Below are 17937 nucleotides of genomic sequence, written 5' to 3'. Positions count from 1 at the left end.
ACGGCTCTCAGTCTTGAGTCCTCTAAGGCTGTGCAGTGAAGAATGAAGCCATGATGATGGCTCTTCCCTTGATCTATGAAGCAACTCACTGATTGAAGGAGAATGGGCTGAGGACTTGGAAATTAGGCCAGTGCAGTGGCTTACACCTGTAGTCCCAGCACTTTGGGAGGCCGAGGCGGGTGGATCACCTGAAGTCAGAAGTTCGAGACCAGCCCGGCCAACATGGCAAAACCTGTCTCTATTTAAAAATATAAAAAAAAATTAGGGTGGGCATGGTGGCTAGTGCCTGTAATCCCAGCACTTTGGCAAGACAAGGCAGGCAGATTACTTGAGGTCAGGAGATCGAGACCATCCTGGCCAACATGGTGAAACTCCATCTCTACTAAAAATACAAAAAATTAGCCAGGCATGGTGACACGTGCCTGTAGTCCTAGCTACTTGGGAGGCTGAGGCAGGAGAATCACTTGAACTCGGGAGGTGGAGGTTGCGGTGAGCCGAGATCATGCCGTTGGACTCCAGCCTGGACAACAAGAGGGAAACTCCGTCTAAAAAAAAGAAAAAATTATGAGAGGTCATTGTTTTGGGTTGAGCTCCTGCACTAGGCCCCAACAGAAAAGACCAAACCAAAATGGAGTTACTCATGCTAAATGCCACATAATCCAACTGAAACTTGAAGGAAGATGATAGATCCCCCAAACAGACCAGTTTTTCCTGAAAATAGGAGATCCCAGTCAACCCGAGTCAGTGTAATATGGGTTCCTTTTGCTTTAACCCTTACAAAAAGTCACATGAAGAAACCTGATGTTAACCAATCAGCTTTTTTCCTATTGGTCTGTTTCCTTGGCCAGTGAGAGATCTTGATTCTATTTTGTAGAATGAAGGCTACACCAATTCATGAATTGCAAATAAAAGCTAGTTAGATCTATATTTGTTGTCATTTTGTCTTTTGACAGGGTGAAAGGTGACTAGGAGAAACTCCACCTTGGTTTGCATATAAAAATATTATTCAGGCCGGGCGCAGTGGCTCATGCCTGTAATCCCAGCACTTTGGGAGGCTGAGGCGGGCAGATCACCTGAGATCAGGAGTTCGAGACCAGCCTCACCAACATAGTGAAACCCTGCCTCTACTAAAAATACAAAAATTAGCCAGGCATGATGGCTTGTGCCTGTAACCCCAGCCACTAAGGAAGCTGAGGCACAAGAATTGCTTGAACCCAGGAAGCAGAGGTTGCACTGAGTCGAGACACACCACTGCACTCCAGCCTGGGAGTGAGACTCCGTCTAAAAAAAAAAAATCCAGCCACAACAGTTATTATCACACTGGATATTTACCGAAGCTTGCAGGAGGGGAAAAACACCTGGGTCATGGGTTCACTGCTGGTTGGAAGCTGAGCCAAGAGCAAATCAAGTGTGCTGATACCCACGCCCCTGCTTTCTAGAGAGTTCTGTGGCCTTCAGGGAGTCCCAGGGGAGCAGGATAAGAAGAACACCCAGTCCCTGAGTGCCCTGCTATCAGCCGGCCTTGATGGAGGAGATCTCTGCCTGGCGGCTGGAATCAGCACCCAGGGCTCTGTCAACTATTATAGAAACATTTCCTCTTCTCTTTGTAAAACTAAAGTTATCTTTTCTTTTCTGATTGCAAAAGAAGTTATTGCTGTGGAATTGCAAGACAATCCTCATCCTCTGGTCTCTGTCCTTTGTCCCCATGACTGAACTCCAACTTTTGCAAAACACTTACTTTTATTTTATGTTTTATTTTAGAGATAGGCTCTTCTCTGCTGCCCAGGCTGGAGTGCATTGGTGCAATCTCAGTTCACTGAAACCTTGACCTCCTGGGTCTCAAGTGATCCTCCCACCTTGGCCTCCCGAGTAGCTGGGACTATAGGCACACACCACCACACCCTGCTAATTTTTGTATTTTTTTTTTTTTTTTTGGAGAGATGGGTAGGGGATGGGTCTCCCTATGTTGCCCAGGCTTGTCTCGAACTCCTGGGCTCAAGTGATCCTACTGCCTTGGCCTCCCAAAGTGCTGGGATTACAGGTGTGAGCCACTGTGACAGGCCTGCAAAAACATTAAATTATAAAATTAATGTTTCTCTGTCAGTGCTTCATGGAATTCTCATATCAGCTCTGTGCAACCACATCCTGTTCTCTTTTCTGGAAACTAGCTCCTAAAGTTTCATTTCTTTCTTTTTAGATAGAGTCTTGCTCTGTCACCCAGGCTGGATGCAGTGGTGTGATCTCAACTCACCGCAATCTCTGTCTCCCAGGTTCAAGCGATTCTCCTGCCTCAGCCTCCCGAGTAGCTAGGATCACAGGCGTGTGCCACCACGCCTGGATAATTTTTGTATTTTTAGTAGAGACAGTGTTTCAGCATGTTGGCCAGTCTGGTCTTAAACTCCCGACCTCAGGTGATCTGCCTGCCTCAGCCTCCCAAAGTGCTGGGATTACAGGCATGAGCCACCGCACCTGGCTGGAAAGTTTTGTGTCTTTCACTGTTTGGGGAAATATCATTTATTCCTTCAACAAATACTTACCTACCATATGCCAGGGAATAGTCTAAAACTGTGGACATCGTGGTAGCTAGACACACTGTCCTTTCCTTACGGAACTTACGGTAGGGGCACACAAACTATTATGAGTGAACAAACAAATAAGAATTTCAGCACGGCTTGCACAGCTTGGACATTTTAAAATGTCTTGTTTAAGGAACGCTTCACTGAGGAGGCATTTAAGCAAAGGCCAGAAGGAAGTTTCAGTCATGCTGAAATTCCTGTTTGTTTCCTTTAGAGCAGGTATTACCATTTGGCATGCTACATCTTTTACTTATTTATTTACTGGCTGATTTTTTTCACCACTGTCTCCTCAGTGCCTGAACATGGTAAATACTTAACGAATATTTATGGACTAATAATGCTTTGAAGAAAATAAGCAGGGCCAGGTGTGGTGGCTCATGCCTGTAATCCCAGCACTTTGGGAGGCCAAGGTGGGCAAATCACGAGGTCAGGAGTTCAAGACCATCCTGATCAACATGGTGAAACCCCCATCTCCACCAAAAATACAAAAATTCGCTGGTCTTGGTGGCTTGTGCCTGTAATCTCAGCTACATGGGAGGCTGAGGCAGGAGAATTACTTGAACCCAGGAGATGAAAGTTGCAGTGAGCCGAGATCACGTCACTGCACTTCAGCCTGGTGAAAGAGCTAGACTCTGTCTCAGAAAAGAAAAGAAGCAGGGCCAGGTGTGATGGCTCACGCTTGTAGTCCCAGCACTTTGTGAGGCTGAGGTGGGAGGATTGCTTGAGGCCGAGAGTTCGAGACTAGCCTCGGCAATATGGTGAAACCCTGCCTCTACAAAAAAAAAGAAAGAGAGAGAGAAAGAAAATTATCCAGGTATGGTGTCATGCACCTGTAGTCTCAGCTACTCGTGAGGCTAAGGATCGATTGAGCCCGGGAGGTTGAGGCTGGAGTGAGCTATGACTGCACCACTGCACTCCAGCCTGGGTGACAGAGCAAGACCCTATCTCTAAAAGAAAAACAACAACAACAGAAAAAAAAAAAAAAAAAAAAGAGAAGGCGAGAGAGAGGAAAACAAAGCCAGACAGCAGTTAAAGTCATAAGGACAGATCTTACTCTGTAATATACTGTTGCAATAGGGACTGTCAGCGTGTACTGAACTCAACTTCTATTTGTACAGAGAATCAGCGAATAAGAGGGAAGATGAGGAGCAGGGGCTCAGTAAAGACAAGGTGGTGAATTACAAGATGGGGCGGGGCTGGCTCACGTGAAACCCATCTGGGCTTGCTAACTCGTGCTTATCAACAGTGACATTGGGCTGTCACTCTCCCACAGGGGCTGGGAGATGGGCCCTATCGTCAGGTGTTGGCTGGAACAAACGGTAAGTTCTTTTTTTTTTTTTTTTTTGAGACAGAGTTTCACTCGTTGCTCAGGCTGGAGTGCAGTGGCGCAATCTTGGCTCACGGCAACTTCCACCTTCCGGTTTCAAGTGATTCTCCTGCCTCAGCCTCCCGAGTAGTTGGGATTACAGGCTCATACCACCATGCCTAGCTAATTTTTTCTATTTTTAGTAGAGACAGGGTTTTGCCATGTTGGCCAGGCTAGTCTCAAACTCCTGACCTCAGTTGATTCGCCTGCCTCAGCCTCCCAAAGTGCTGAGATTACAGGCAGGAGCCACGGTGCCCAGCCTTATACCTTCTATTAAACAAGTCCCAGGCCAGATGTGGTGGGTCATGTCTGTAATCCCAGCACTTTGGGAGGCCAAGGTGGGCAGATCACTGGCGGTCAGGAGTGACCTACTTGCGAACAATATTTGCTAGTCATGCCAAGTTAAAGAACATGGTCAACTTAACAAATGCCTCTATAAACTCCCCTGGATCCTCCAAAACCCGGCCAAATTTCTCCTGGCAGAAAGCCATATCAGACATAGAAAAAGGCACACGTACTCTGATTGTCCTCCCAGCTCTGTCAGCCACCTCCCTCGGTGGACATAGAAAGAAACTGAAGCTCAAAAGCAAAATAAGCCACACAGCTGTCTTCCGGCACGTCCGGAGCTGCAGCCCTTAGGCCAGGTCAGAGACTGTCTTGCAGGAAGTCCCCGCGGACTCTCCTCATAAGAATGACTCTCTCCTTACCCAGAGCTTGTACCCTTTGCGCCTCTTGCTCCAGTCCCACCTATTTTAAGGTAGTTTGTGTCTATATCTGCTTCCCTTTTGTTTTGTTTGAGAGAGGGTCTTGCTTTGCTGCCCAGGCTGGAGTGCAGTGGCGTGATCTCACCTCCACCTCCCGGGTTCAAGTGATTCTCCTGCCTCAGCCTCCTGAGTAACTGGGACTCCAGAAATGCGCCACCACACCGGGCTAATTTTTTTGTATTTTTAGGAGAGACAGGGTTTCTCCAAGTTGGTCAGGCTGGTCTCAAACTCCCAACCTCAGGTGATCCATCTGCCTTGGCCTCCCAAAGTGTTGGGATTACAGGCGTGAGCCACCGTGCCTGGCCTTAATTTTTTATTTTTAGTAGAGACAAAGATCCACTATGTTGGCCAGGCTGGCCTCGAACTCCTGACCTCAGGTGATCCAACCACCTCTACCTCCCAAAGTGCTGGGATTACAGGCGTGAGCCACCACGCCCCACCATTTTTGTTGTTGCTGTTGTTTTGGAGACAGAGTCTCGATCTGTGGCCCAGGCGGGAGGGCAGTGGCACAATCTCAGCTCACTGCAACTTCTGCCTCCCAGGTTCAAGTGATTCTCCTGCCTCAGCCTCCCGAGTAGCTGGGATTATAGACATCTCCCACCACACCCCACTCATTTTTGTATTTTTAGTAGAGATGGGGTTTCACCATGTTGGCCAGGTTGGTCTTGAACTCCTGACCTTAAGTGATGCCTACCTCAGCCTCCCAAAGTGCTGGGATTACAGGTGTAAACCACTGGGCCCGGACGTGCCCTCGATTCATTCTCTTGTTCATCCATTATAGGCAGTACGGACTAGTGGTGAAGCATGTGGACACTTGAGCCAGACTGCTTTTGTTCAAATTTCAGTTTGGGCTGGGAGGGGTGGCTCATGCCTGTAATTCCAGCACTTTTGGAGGCCAAGGCAGGCAGATCGCCTGAAGTCAGGAGTTCAAGACCAGCCTGGCCAAAATAGCGAAACCCTATCACTACTGAAAAAAATACAAAAATTAGCCGGCCATAGTGTCGGGCACCTGTAATCCCAGCTACTCAGGAGGTTGAGGTGGGGAGAATTTCTTGAACCTGGGAGGCAGAGGTTGCAGTGAACCAAGATCACGCCACTGCATTCCAGGCTGGGCGACAAAGCAAGACACATTGTCAAAAAAAACAAAAGTTCCATTCTGGGCCAGGCATAGTGGCTCACGCTGGTGATCCCAGCACTTTGGGAGGCTGAAGAGGACAGATCACTTGAACCCAGGGGTTCAAGAGCAGCCTGGGCAACAGTGAGACCCATCTCTATTAAAAAAAAAATTCAGTTCTGTCACTGTTGTTTAATCTCAGTTTCTGCATCTGTAAAATGGATTGTTTGAGCAGCCTCCTGTTATCCATGGGGCACACGTTCTAAGACCCCCAGTGGATGACCCCCTATATATAATTTTCTCCTATACATATATACCCATGGGAATTGGTTTTGTTTGTTGATTAGTTTGTTTGAAATGGAGCCTTGCTCTGTCACCCAAGTGGGAGTGCAGTGGCAAGATCTCGGCTCACTGCAACCTCCACCACCCGGATTCAAGTGATTCTCCTGCCTCAGCTTCCCAAGTAGTTGTGATTACAGGCGTCCTGCACCACCCCCGGCTGATTTTTGTTATTATTTTTTTTAATAGACAGAGTCTCACTCTGTCACCAAGTGCCAGGCTGGAGTGCAGTGGCTCGAGCTCAGCTCACTGCAATCTCCACCTCCCTGGTTCAAGCAATGCTCCTGCCTCAGCCCCCCAAGTAGCTGGGGCTACAGGTGCACGCCACCACCCCCAGCTAATTTTTGTATTTTTTAGTAGAGACGGGTTTCACCATATTGGCTAGGATGGTCTCGATCTCTTGACCTTGTGATCCACTTGCCTTGGCCTTCCAGAGTGCTGGGATTACAGGCGTGAGCCACCGCATCCGGCCAATTTTTGTATTTTTAGTAGAGATGAGGTTTCGCCATATTGGCCAGGCTAGTCTCAAACTCCTGACCTCAGATGATCCATCCACCTCGGCCTCCCAAAGTGCTGGGATTACGGGTGAAAGCCACTGTGCCAGGCCCCATGGGAAAATCTGATGTATAAATTACATACAGTAAGAGATTAACAACAATAAGTAATAATAAAATAGAATAATTATAACAATATACTGTAATAAAAGTTATGCAAATGTAGTTTCTCTCTCTCAAAATATCTGATTGTAACATATTCTTCTATGTTTTCTTAATTTAGCCTTGACTTGAAACTCACGGAATCACCTATTTTGGAACCGCAGTTGACCAGGAGTAACTGAAACTGAAGAGAATGAGACCTCGGATGCGGGGGGTTACTGTGTGTAAGTTTTGCATGGAAAACCACTAGAACAATGTCTGGCATACAGGGAAGGCTCAGTAAATGCTGGCTGCCACACCAGGCAGAGACGTATAGTAGTTAAGAAAGCTGGCCAGGTGCGGTGGCTCATGCCTGTAATCCCAGCACTCTGGGAGGCCAAGGCGGGTAGATCATGAGGTCAGGAGTTTAGGAGTTCAAGACCAGCCTGGCCAACATGGTGAAACCCCGTCTCTACTAAAAATACAAAAATTAGCCAGGTATGGTGGCACATGCCTGTAATCCCAGCTACTAGGGAGGCTGAGGCAGGAGAATCACTTGAACCCTAAGACAGAGGTTGCAGTGAGCTGAGATCACACCACTGTACTCCAGCCTGGACTAGACCTCCTGGGGTTGAAATCTAGCTCTGTGGCCCTGGGAAGGTCACTTAACCTCTCTGAGCCTGTTTCATCTTTTGTGTAAAATGAACGTAACCAGCTCCTGCCCTGGCCCCAGACCTGGGTTCAGCCTCAGGAAACAATAAAATAATAAATAAAATAAAATACAATCTAAAATAAGATAAAATTAAACTAAATTAATAAATTAAAATATTAAAAAACATGAACAGTAATATGACATGTAGATAAAACATGCAATAACCTAGATAATAGATAACTTATTGTGAGGATTGTATTTATTATTTATTTATTTTTGAGACAGAGTCTCACTCTGTCACCCAGGCTAGAGTGCAGTGGCACAATCTCGGCTCACAGCAACCTCCACCTTCCGGGTTCAAGCTATTCTCCGGCCTCAGCCTTCTGAGTAGCTGGGACTAGAGGGGCACGCCACCACATCTGGCTAATTTTTTTGCATTTTTAGTAGACATGGAGTTTCGCCATGTTGACCAGGCTGGTCTTGAACCCCTGACCTCAAGTGATCCTCCCCCCTCGGCCTCCCAAAACACTGGGATTACAGATGTGAGGCACAGCGTCCAGCCTATTGTGAGATTAAATAAGTCAATAGTTGAGAAGTGCCTGGCACATATAAGCATTTGATTATATTTTAGTGGTTATTTTACATTATTCAATATAAACACACGGAGCTTTGTATCAGCTTCATTCACCTCTGTATCTCCAGTGCCTGGAACAATGACTGGGGCATACTGAGTTGGTGCTCAGCAAATCTTGACTGAAATATTGACACTTTTCTATCTAAATTGCCCTTGCTGCTGGCTTCTGACACAGTACTCTTTCCACTATATTATACTGTTTGACTTTGTCATGATTTTTTATTTTTTGAGATAAGTCTCGCTCTGTTACCCAGGCTGGAGTGCAATGGCATGATCTCAACTTGCTGCAACCTCTACCTCCTGGGTTCAAGTGATTCTCCTGCCTTAGCCTCCTGAGTAGCTGGGACTATAGGCATGTGCCACCACACCCGGCTAATTTTGTATTTTTTTTTAAGAAGAAATGGGGTTTCACCATGTTGGCCAGGCTAGTCTGAAACTCCTGACCTCAAGTAGTCTAACTCCCTGGGCCTCCCAACCTGCTGGGATTACAGGTGTGAGCCACTGTGCCTGGCTATGATTTCTTTATCTAGTCTAATTTTTTTTTTTTTTTTTGAGACAGAATCTTGCTCAGTTGCTCAGACTGGAGTGCAGTGACGCGATCTCGGCTCACTGTAACCTCCGCCTCCTGGTTTAAGCCTCCTGAGTAGCTGGGATTACAGGTGCCCACCACGCCCAGCTAATTATTTGTATATTTTTAGTAAAGACAGGGTTTCACTATGTTGGCCAGGCTGGTCTTGAACTCCTGGCCTCAGCAATCTGCCTGCCCTGGCCTCCCAAAGTGCTGGGATTACAGGCATGAGCAGTGCACCCAGCCTATCTAGTTGGATTCTTTTTTTTTTTTGAGACAGAGTTTCGCTCTTGTTACCCAGGCTGGAGTGCAATGGCACGATCTCGGCTCACTGCAACCTCTGCCTCCTGGGTTCAAGCAATTCTCCTGCCTCAGCCTCCTGAGTAGCTGGGACTATAGGCACGCGCCACCATGCCTAGTTAATTTTTTTTTGTATTTTAGTAGAGACGTGGTTTCACCATGTTGACCAGGATGGTCTCGATCTCTTGACCTCATGATCCACCCGCCTCGGCCTCCCAGAGTGCTGGGATTATAGGCGTGAGCCACCGCACCCAGCCCCTGGTTGGATTTTTAACATTAGAAAATTAATTTAGAAGAGTAGATCAAAATGAGGAAGAACATCTGGTGCAAGTGATAGAAAAAAATCTAACTAACAACAAAAAATCAAGGTTGACACATGAAACTGAACATTTCAGAAGTAATTGCTCCAGAAATGGTTGGATCTAGGAGCTCAAAGTAAATAACAATCAAGATTCTTGCCGCTTAAGCCCGGGAGCTTGAGGCTGCAGTGAGCTATGATTGCGCCACTGCCCTCCAGCCTGGGTGATAGAGGGAAACACTGTCTCAGAAAAAAAAAAAAAATTCTTGCCAGGCACAGTGGCTCACAACTGTAATCTTAGCACTTTGGGAGGCCAAGGCGGGAGGATCACTTGAGCCCGAGAGTTTACGGCCTCTGCCTGGGCAACATAGTAAGACCCGCATCTCTACAAAAAATAAAATATTTAGCTTGGCATGGTGGTTACATGCCTGTGGTTCTAGCTACAGGGGAGGCTAAGGCAAAAGGATCACTTGAGCACAGGAGATCAAGGCTGTGCCACTGTACTCCAGCCTGGGTGACAGAGCAAAACCCTGTCTCAAAAAAAGGAGAAAGAAAAGGAATAGGGAGCCATGGGAATTAGGGAGCAAATCCTGCAGGCAGCCCGTTGAGACCCAAAACCAGAACCGAGGCTGAGGAAGCAAAGTGGTGGCGGTGGGGCAGAAACGTACATGGTTCACAGACTTTTTTTCTGAAGAGTCTCGCTCCATCGCCCAGGCTGCAGTGCAGTGGTGGGGAAGAGTCTCGCTCCGCGCTCCGTCGCCCAGGCTGCAGTGCAGTGGTGGGATCCTGCGACCTCCAACTCCCGGGTTCAAGCGATTCTCCTGCCTCAGCCTGTTGAGTAGTTGGGATTACAGGTGTGAGACACCACGCCCAGCTAATTTTTGTATTTTTGGTAGAGACGAGGTTTCGCCATGTTGGCCAGGGTGGCCTTGAACCCCTGACCTCAAGTGATCTGCCCATCTTGGCCTGCCAAAGTGCTGGGATTACAGGCATGAGCCACCACACCCAGCCCATAGATTCTTTTGTACAAATCAACCAATATGTAAAAATATTAGCAGCGAGTGGGCACATGTTCTAGGGTGTGTCCTCTTCCTGAGGAGTAAATGGTGCACTCGCCTAGGTGTTCCACAGGACAGGACATGACGGTCCGGAGTGACCGAGCTCCCGGGGAGGCAGCCAGCTGAGGGTGCTGGGACAGGCATGGGGACCCGTGGTAGTCCAGGAGCTGGGGGCCACTGGAGGACCAGGCATGTCAGCCCAGGGCCTGCCACCCCTCTCGGACCCTAGGCAGGGCCTGTCCTAGGGCTCAGCCTGTCTGTGTCCTCATCCCAGGGAAGCTGATGAGCCTGCCGCCGTGCAGAGTGAGGGCTCCTGAATACAAGCGGCACTTGGGGTGGAGCCCACCCCACCCAGCTGGCCTGGGAGCTGAGTCCCACCCAGTGGGACTCACATCTGAGGCTGCACAGACCCTGGCCCAGGGCCTGACTGGCCAGGCCCCCGAGATTTCTGCCTCTGGCCTGAACTCTGCTCTGACTTACATCTCCATCCACTTCTGCCTGTGTGGCTCTCCTTTGTCTTTTTTTGCAGGGGGAGGCGGGAGACAGGGTCTCATTCTATCGCCAAGTCTGGAGTGCAGTGGTGCAATCATAGCTCACTGCAGCCTCGAACTCCCAGGCTCAAGCAATCCTCTCACTTCAGCCTCCCAAGTAGCTAGGACTACAGATATGTGCCACCAACCCAGCTAATTCTTTTTTTCCTTTGTATTTATTTATGGCAACTGACGTGTCTTGAGAATTCCTGTGGGTCAGGCCTTGTGCTAATAACAGCTAAAATCTGTGTCTTATCACAGGCCAGGCCCTGTTCTAAGTGCTTTATGCTCAGTAGCTCACCGAATCCTCTAAACAGTTGTATGCATTTGTGTTATTTCCCTCACATTCTAGATGATAAAACTGAGGCACAGAGAGGTTGAGTAACTTGCCTGAGATCACAGAGCTCTTCAGTGGCAGGGCCATTTTAGATGCAAAATGGTCACAGCAGGTCCTCTCCAGCTGCCGTGAGTAAGTATCCTCCTCACCTGGCAGATAAATCAGCAAACACAGAGGGGCTTCAGGCCTTGATCAAGGTCACACACTGGGAGGTGCTGGAGCTCTGAGGGGAGGGACAGAGGTCTGTTTGGCTCCTGACTCAGCTAGGGGTGCTTGGACCCATGACCACTCCCAAGTTCATCTTTTTTTTTTTTTTTTTTTTTTTTTTTTAAGACAGAGTCTTCCTCTGTCTCCCAGGCTGGAGTGCAGTGGTGTGATCTCGGCTCACTGCAACCTCTGCCTCCCTGTTCAAGCAATTCTTCTACCTCAGCCTCCCTAGTAGCTGGGATTACAGGTACCTGCCACCACGCCTGGCTAATTTTTTTTTTTTACTTTTTACTAGAGATGGGGTTTTGCCATGTTGGCCAGGCTGGTCTTGAACTCCTGACCTCAGGTGATCCACCCACCTCAGCCTTCCAAAGTGCTGGGATTGCAGGCTTCAGCCACCGCACCCGGCCCCAAGTTCATACTGGGAGCATAGGCCTCATTTGACAGAAGTGGAAACTGAAGCCCAGAGAGTGCGACCATCTTGCCCAAGCCGGCACACACAGGAAGTGGCAGAGCCCAGCAGAAATTGAACTGGGACTTTTCATGTGCAGGCTGGTGTTTTTCCTCTGAAGCCCCTGCCTCCTGTAAGCTCTTCCTTCTCTGAATGCAACAGACCTGGCCTCTCACCTTCCCACACCCTCAGAACTCAGTCTTCCCAGGCCTGCATTCACATGTCATTTATGCCAGGAAGAGTGGCCCCTTGCCCTCTTCCTCTCAGCCCTCCCCAGGTACCTACCATGGCTGCGAGAGTATGGGGCACCTGGCACCCCTGTTACAACGAAAAAAATGGTGGGACCAAGGGAGAGAAGCCCTTTCCCCTCTCCAGGCTCTCCTTCCTGGGTCATTGGTCCCATGACAGATACAACACTTAAGGTCAGGCTGGACGCAATGGCTCACATCTGTAATCAGTCCCACCACTTTGGGAGGCTGAGGTGAGTGGATCACCTGAGGTTCGAGACCAGCCTGGCGAACATGGTGAAAACCTGTCTCTAGTAAAAATACAAAAATTAGCCGAGTGTGGTAGCACACGCCTGGAATCTAAGCTACTCAGGAGGCTCAGGCAGAAGCATCACTTGAACCCAGGAGGCAGAGGTTGCAGTGAGCCAAGATCGTGCCATTGCACTCCAGCCTGGGTAACAGAGTGAGACTCCATCTCAAAAAAAAAAAAAAGAAAGAAAGAAAATAACAACAACAAAAACCACTTAGGGGCAGTCCCCAAGGTAGGCAGGAGCAGGCTGGACACACAAGCCTCTGGATGCTGTCTGAGTGCACACTGCTGGAGAAATCCAGGCGCTGTCCAGGCCTAGCGTGGTGTGAGGTGTGTGGGCATACAGGGAGGGAGGTCCAGGAATCAGAGGTTCGGGGACTGTGGGTCTCAACCACAGCGCCTTTCTTGGGGGAACAGGAGCTGTCGTAGCCTCAGGGTCTCACCTTCTGTGCTCGGGAGTCTCTGAGGCGAGACCTCCACTGCAGCCTGGCTTTACCTTCTCCAGCCTTCCTGTCTTCACCAAAGCATCTTGTTAATCCAGGGCTTAGTTCCAGGACTTGCAGCTGACATCACAAAAGTGCAGGGATTCCCCGCACTGGCCAATGCTGAAAATAGGGGACTTGAGTTCCAGTCTTCCTTCTGCTACCGATCAACTCTGTGACCTTGAACAAGACTTCCCCTCACTGACTCCATCCTCTCGTCACATCTGAGGCCTCCAACTCCCGCCCCTGAGCTCAGGATTCCCAGCCAACACCACGGAGTGCCCCACAGGGTCAGAGCCGTAACAGAAGTTGGAAAATAACCCGAAAATTGGTGCATGGTTCTTTTCTTCTGTCTCTCTCTCTTATTTTTATTTCTTTGTTGTTGTTATTCAGATTTTAATTTCCCTATGTAATAATACTGGTTTGCTATCACTTTTCTTTTTTATTTATTTCTTAATTTATTTAGAGACAGGGTCTCACTCTCTCACCCAGGCTGGAGTGCAGTGGTGGGATCATGGCTCACTGCAACCTTGACCTCCTGGGTTTAAGCGATCCTCCCGCCTCAGCTTCCGGAGTAGCTGGGATTGCAGGTGAGCCCACCACGCCCAGCTAATTTTTTTTTTTTTTTTGAGAAGGAGTCTGGCTCTGTCACTTAGGCTGGAATGCAGTGGCACGATCTCTGCTCACTGCAACCTCCCGGGTTCAAGTGATTCTCCTACCTTAGCTTCTCAAGTACCTGGGATTACAGGCACGTGCCTCCATGCCTGGCTAATTTTTGTATTTTTAGTAGAGATGGGGTTTCACTATATTGACCAGGCTGGTCTCGAACTCCTGACCTCGTGATCCACCTGCCTCAGCCTCCCAAAGTGCTGGGATTACAGGCATGAGCCACTACTCCCAGGCTGCTCTCACTTTTCAGTGAGGAAAATGAAGTCCAGAGCAGGCCAGTGACTCCCCTGGGGTGAACACAATAGATGGCTACACCCAGGAGTCTACATCCCAGGCTTCCCAATTTCCCTTCTCTCTGTCCTTATCCGTTGCTACATCCCTTCCATTTTCTGCTGACACTAACCCAAGCCTCAGCTCATAGGCCAAGACCCACCTGGCTTGTGGAACCTGTATTCTAATGAATGGAAGCAGTCAAAAAAGTAAATTAAATTGGGCCAGGTGTGTTGGCTGATGCCTGGAATCCCAGCACTTTGGGAAGCCCAAGGCAGGAGGATCACTTGAGGCCAGGAGTTTGAGACCACCTTGGGCAACATAGCAAGACCCCTGTCTCTACAAATGGTTTAAAAAATTAGCCAGGCGTGGTGGCACACACCTGTAGTTCCAGCTACTCAGGAGCCTGAGTGGGAGGATTGCTTGAGCCCTCAGTGAGCTGTGATTGCATCACTGCCTCCAGCCTGGGCAACGGAGCAAGACTCAGTCTCTACAAAACTGAGACAATAAATAATTTTTTTAATTAAAAAAATGTAAAAGTGAAAAAAATGTTTAAAAATGTAAAAAAAGGGCCAGGTGCAGTGACTCATGCCTGTAATCCCAGCACTTTGGGAGGCCGAGACCGGCAGATCACTTGAGGTCAGGAGTTCGAGACCAGCTTAGGCAATGTGGTGAAACCCCATCTCTACTAAAAATGCAAAAATTTGCTGGGTGTGGTGGCAGGCACTTATAGTCTCAGCTACTCAGGAGGCTGAGGTAAGAGAATTGCTTGAACCAAGGAGATGGAGGTTGCAGTAAGCCGAGATCGTGCCACTGCACTCCAGCCTGGGTGATAGAGTGAGTCTCCACCTCAAAAAAAAAAAATGTAAAAAAAGATGTAAAAGTGAAATGTTCATTTGAGACAAGACAAGGATAGCCATTCAGCGGGGCAGCCAGAGACAATGTTGGTGCATAGATTGGAAGAGAGGGCACTCCAGGCAGAGAGGAGTTTCCACAAGGGCCAGGAAGTACCAGGGGGCTCATCACATTCACACGTTGAAGCAGCAAGTTGCTGGAGCTGGCACAGGATGAGGATGAGGTGTGAGGCTGGAGGCATTGGCTGCAGCCAGGTTAAGAAGAGAAGAGGACAGGTGCAGTGGCTCATGCCTGTAATCCCAGCACTCTGGGAGACCGAGGTGGGTGGATTGATTGAGGTTAGGAGTTTGAGACCAGCCTGGCCAACATGGTGAAACTCTGTCTCTACTAAAAATACAGACCAGGATCGGTGGCTCACACCTGTAATCTCAGCACTTTGGGAGATTGAGTCGAGCAGATCACTTAAGGCCAGGAGTTCGAAACCAGCCTGGTCAACATGGTGAAATCCCGTCTCTACTAAAAATACAAAACTCAGCCAGGTGTGGTGGTATGTGCCTGTAGTCCCAGCTACTTGGGAGACTGAGGCACGAGAATCACTTCAACCCAGGAGGTGGAGGTTGCAGTGAGCCAAGATCGTGCTACTGAACTCCAGTCTGGGTGACAAAGCAAGATTCTTGTCTCAAAAATAAAACTAAATTAAATAAAAATAAAAATAATTAGCTGGGTGTGGCAGCACACACCTATAATCCCAGCTACTCGGGAAGCTGAGGCGGGAGGATTGCTTGAACCTGGGAGTCAAAGATTGCAGTGAGCCGAGATCGTGCCACTGCCCTCTGGCCTGGGCAACAGAGAAAGACTCCATCTCAAAAAAAAAAAAAAAAAGCAGAGGAGCAGCAAGGGATGGGGGGGTGTCAGGGAGCCCTAAGAGAAGATGGAGTTCAGGACTTTTTTTAAAATTAGAGATAGAGGTCTCACTATGTTGCCCAGGCTGGCCTTGATCTCCTGGCCTTAAGTGATCCTCCCGCCTTGGCTTCCCATAGTGCTAGAATTACCAGCATGTGCCACAGCACCCAGCCGACCATCTCCTACCCTTTCTTTTAAAGACAGGATCTAGCTTTGTCGCCCAGGCAGGAGTGTGCTGGTGCAATCCTAGTTCACTAATTGCAGCCTCCAACTCCTGGACTCAAGTGATCCTCCTCCCTTAGCCGCCCAAGTAGTTGGGACTACAGGTGTGCACTACCATGACTGATTAACTTTTTTCTTTCTTCTTTTTATTTATTATTTTATTTTATTATTTTAGAGATGGGTTTTCACCATGTTGGTCAGGCTGGTCTCGAACTCCTGACCTCAGGTGATCTACCTGCCTCGGCCTCCCAAAGTGCTGGGATTACAGGCATAAGCCACTGAGCCCGGCCCCTGGCTAATTTTATTTTATTTTATTATTTATTTGTTTGAGATGGAGTCTTGCTCTGTCGCCCTGGCTGGAGTGCAGTGGAGTGATCTCAGCTTACTTCAACCTCTGCCTCCTGGGTTCAAACTATTCTCCTGCTTCAGCCTCCTGAGTAGCTGGAATTATAGGTGCCCATCACTATGTGCCTGGTTAATTTTTATATTTTTAGTAGAGACAGGGTTTCACCATGTTGGCCAGGCTGGTCTCAAACTCCTGACCTCAAGTGATCCACCTGCCTCGGCCTCCCAAAGTCCTGGGATTACAGGTGTGAGCCACTGCGCCTGGCCTTATTTTATGTTGTTTTTAATAGAGATGGGGTCTTGTTATGTTGTCCAGGCTGGTCTGGAACTCCTGGCCTCAAGGGATCCTCTCACCTCAGTTTCCCAAAGTGCTGAGATTACAGGTGAGAGCCACATCACCCAGCTGGGATTCAAGATTTGAGACATAAGGCAGTTCTGGGTGACAGTAGAGGTTGGGAGGGGTGGTGGAGAAAGCCGAAGGGAGGCTCAGTGTGGTCAAGGCGGTGAGCAGGTGGCAAGCCTCCAGGATGACAGCAGGACTCGGGGACGTGCTAAAGACATTCCAGGCCTCTGTCTGCCCTCACCTTCTGTCTCCGGATATTGGAGCCCCAGCTGCATGGGCTGCTGGGGAGTGAGCTGCCACCAGTAGGCGGTGCTGCAGGGGAAACCTGTCTGGACTCGGGAGGCTCCAGCCCCACTTCCCTGTCCAGCTCCAGCGGGTGGTGGGACTGCTCCCCTGGCGGCCTGCGGGACTGCTCCCCTGGGGGGCCTGTGGGACTGCTCCCTCTGCAAATGCTGGTATTTCCCTGGTGCACTCGTTCCCACATGGCCTGGTGGGCAGTGCCCAGGGAGGCCGAGGAGGCAGAGAACAGGAAGAGGAAACCCCCCTGGTTTCTATCTCACAACAGGGACCTGGCAGGGAAACCCCACACATCCTAAAAAGAAAGTGGCAGCAGTGGTTCTCGGGGAAGACCAAGAAACCCCATCCTCTCCCTGAAGATGGGAAATCCAGGGCGGGGCTGAGGGCGGGGCTGTGCTGGAAGGGAGATCTGTGGTCCATGCAGCCCAGCCCTGATCATGGTCTCTACAGAGCAGAAACATCAAGATTATTCTGGGACCTGGCTGAGACCTGATCCTGACCTCAGTCAACCCGAGCCTGGCCCCAGGCTGAGCCCCAATCCTGGTGACAGACTGAGCTCTCATCCGAGCCAAAGCCTGGCCCCCCCCAACAACACTCCGCACTGAGTCACGGCACCAGTCAGCACCTTGGCCAAAGACCAAACTGTAGACCCAACCCTATAGGCCACAGGCAAAGCCCCAGGTCACCAATAGCTCTGATCCTAAACAAGACACAGCAGGAACACTGGCCCTGGACTAGGTTGTGAGTTCAGCTGTAGATTGAGTCCTGATCCTGATTATAGGCTGAACTCAAATCCTATGTCTGACTGTGATTAAAGGTGGAGACAGAGCCCTTGGCCCTGGAGGAAGCCCTAACCCTGGTTCCAGACATGGCCTCAGACCTGGTTTTATCCAGCCCTGACTGTAGTTACAAACTGAGCCCCAATTCCACCATCACACTGAGCCTCTGCCTGGCCCCATGCAAAGGTGCATATGGCCATCCCTTGAGCACTGACTCTCTTTGCGCCACCTCCCTTAGCCATCTGGTAAGCCATAAGGGAGTCAGATGACTCAAGCCCCGAGTTCCCTTGGGTGGGCCAATCCCCTTACCTGGTCATCCATCTTTGGAAGGACAGGAGACCCTAGGATGGTGGTGGCAGAGCTGAGAATTAGAAGGGGGTTTGGGACTCTGGGATCAACCAGTGAA

General features: G+C 49.3%; 1 long non-coding RNA gene across 2 annotated transcripts; it reads right to left on the bottom strand.

Moving 5' to 3' along the window:
- Positions 1-455: 455 nt before the first annotated feature.
- Positions 456-17924, bottom strand: LOC105725513 (uncharacterized). 2 transcript variants are annotated; one of them, XR_001109307.2, is made up of 5 exons: positions 17841-17924; positions 12810-12971; positions 11225-11320; positions 9915-10077; positions 456-545 (listed from the first exon to the last, which is right to left on the bottom strand). It is a non-coding gene; the product is annotated as an uncharacterized LOC105725513 (long non-coding RNA). The 2 variants fall into 2 exon arrangements; XR_010337430.1 differs by lacking the exon at positions 17841-17924 and having other exon boundaries at positions 12810-13219.
- Positions 17925-17937: the final 13 nt, after the last annotated feature.

The sequence above is a fragment of the Aotus nancymaae genome, unplaced genomic scaffold (genome assembly GCF_030222135.1).
Source record: "Aotus nancymaae isolate 86718 unplaced genomic scaffold, 86718_ANA_hifiasm-v0.15.2.pri h1tg000049l, whole genome shotgun sequence".
Lineage (NCBI taxonomy): Eukaryota > Metazoa > Chordata > Mammalia > Primates > Aotidae > Aotus > Aotus nancymaae.
This window is presented reverse-complemented; position numbering and strand designations above follow the sequence as displayed.